Raw genomic sequence first — 2,558 nt, 5'->3', positions numbered from 1 at the left:
GATTTCAGACCGATGCTGCCTTGGCGCGGATCTATTCTAAGGCGACTGGTGATTAGATAACAAGGCCCACCTGGGCCATCTACTCTCCTGTCACTGTCTTCAGCTCCGCGGCAGGCCCACAGACCACGCCCCCTCCACACCGTCATATAACCACATGCTTCAAAGACACGAAAAGAAGAAGACGAATTAGAGACCTAATATTTGTGACAATATTACGACGGGGCATCATGTCTGTGTGACACTATCTGGGAAATGTGCTAAAACTGTTCCCATATAGTCCAGAATTAACCATAAACCGGGCTTTAATCGAGACCAGTCCTACGACAAAAACAGTTCCCGAACCAATCAAAAGATCCTGAGACAAGCCTAAAAAATTCCACGGAACTCGAAACGCAAACCAATGAATATTTGTTTTTTGTTAGTACGCCATGTGGACCTTGGACTACAACACGCCTGTTGGGCCCTTTTGTGGACTGTGTCACACTCCGCCTCTTTGTTTATTTTGGAGGAAAAGCCACGGATCCCAAAGGCTTTTAAAAGAGCCCAGAACTGCGCCTCTGTTGGGGTCAAAGGACAGGACGGGAACGACAAAGGTGAGAGTTTGCAGTTCTACCAAGCGAGTACTGTACCCAGTCTTTGAATTGACATGTCTGCAGGGAGGACTATGTTCTCCCACTTGCTTTGGGCCGCCCTGCCAGGTCTACTGTGGGCCTCCCATTCCAGTCTGCCGGTGGAGAGGGAGACCGCAGGCTCCAGGATCTGCAAGCCTGCCCCGCACTGGAACATTAGCGGTGAGGCGCCCATGCGGGTGCTGCTGGGACGGGTGGTGGTGGTGGCTCTGCTGAAGGCCAGCTGACAGTTCTGTCTCACTCAGGCGTCCAAGTAAGGAACCAGAGTTCAGTTCCAGTGTAGAATGTTGGTACCTAGACCTCGTACATGTACACATCCCACCGTTCCCAAGAGTCCACTTGTTTGTAAATCTCTATTTACAACTGACCGAGATTACAAAGATTTGAAGTAGGCAATCTGGAGCATAGAACATAAGACTCACTCCTGGGTCTGGGTCTTTCAGAATGGGGGGCCTGCGTGACAAGCTGATATAAAGTAGGCAATCTGGAGCAAAGAACATAGGACTCACACCTGGGTCTGGGTCTTTCAGAATGGGGGGCCTGCGTGACAAGCTGATATAAAGTAGGCAATCTGGAGCATAGGACATAGGACTGACTCCTGGGTGTGGGTCTTTCAGAATGGGGGGCCTGCGTGACAAGCTGATATCAAGTAGGCAATCTGGAGCAAAGAACATAGGACTCAGTCCTGGGTGTGGGTCTTTCAGAGTGGGAGGCCTGTGTGACAAGCTGATATAAAGTAGGCAATCTGGAGCAAAGAACATAGGACTCAGTCCTGGGTGTGGGTCTTTCAGAGTGGGAGGCCTGTGTGACAAGCTGATATAAAGTAGGCAATCTGGAGCAAAGAACATAGGACTCACTCCTGGGTCTGGGTCTTTCAGAGTGGGAGGCCTGCGTTAACAAGCTGATATCAAGTAGAAAATCTGGAGCGAAGAACATAGGACTCACTCCTGGGTCTGGGTCTTTTAGAGTGGGAGGCCTGCGTGACAAGCTGATATCAAGTAGGCAATCTGGACCAAAGAACATAGGACTCAGTCCTGGGCGTGGGTCTTTCAGAATGGGGGGGCCTGCGTGACAAGCTGATATAAAGTAGGCAAACTGGAGCATAGAACATAGGACTGACTCCTGGGTGTGGGTCTTTCAGAATGGGGGGCCTGCGTGACAAGCTGAGGCGCAGCAACCTGACGGAGGTGTCCTTCATGATAGTCAACGAGCGGGAGCCTCTGTCCAGAGCCATGTACTGGGAGCTGAAGAGAAGAGCGCCCCCTGGGGTTGTGGTCTACCAGCAGACTCCCTTTCAGAGCGACGTGTGGGAGGCCTTGGACGGGGACAAAGATGACTTCCTCGTCTACGACCGGTAAGACCACGGACTGTTTTGTCTTTTTTGTTGCTTTGGATTATTTGGACCTTTGCTTCCTTTTCAGCGTTAGAAATATCATTTTACCTGCACACTCCCTCTCGTGTCTGCATCCTGGGGTCACACCAACACCAACAAGCTTAAGATGTTAGTACCACAGCTTGTGTAATCTATAAAATAGCGTGTGCTATTAGTGGCTGTGCTGCGTGTGATCTACTAAGACCGCCTTTTTAAAATGAGAGATTATATATATATATATATATATATATGTATATATATATATATATATATATATATATATATATATATATAAATATAATGTGTGTGTGTATGTATGTATGTATATGTGTGTGTGTGTGTGTATATATATGTGTGTGTGTTTATATGCGTTTGTATATATAGGTGTGTGTAAAAATGTGTGTATAAATGAGTTTGTGTATATATAATATATATACATATGTGTGTGTATATATAAATGTGTATATGTGTGTATATATATATATATATATATATATATATATATATATATATATATATATATATATATATATATATGTATGTATATATGTGTGTGT

The 2,558-nt window shown here is 45.9% G+C and overlaps 1 pseudogene; it reads left to right on the top strand.

Annotated features, from left to right (window-relative positions):
- LOC133545041 (selenoprotein Pb-like) overlaps positions 1–2,558 on the top strand; it is a 7,056-nt pseudogene continuing 4,498 nt past the window's right edge.

This window comes from Nerophis ophidion, linkage group LG28 (assembly GCF_033978795.1).
Source record: "Nerophis ophidion isolate RoL-2023_Sa linkage group LG28, RoL_Noph_v1.0, whole genome shotgun sequence".
Lineage (NCBI taxonomy): Eukaryota > Metazoa > Chordata > Actinopteri > Syngnathiformes > Syngnathidae > Nerophis > Nerophis ophidion.
Note: the sequence above shows the minus strand (reverse complement) of the source record. Positions and strands in the feature narration are given on the sequence as shown.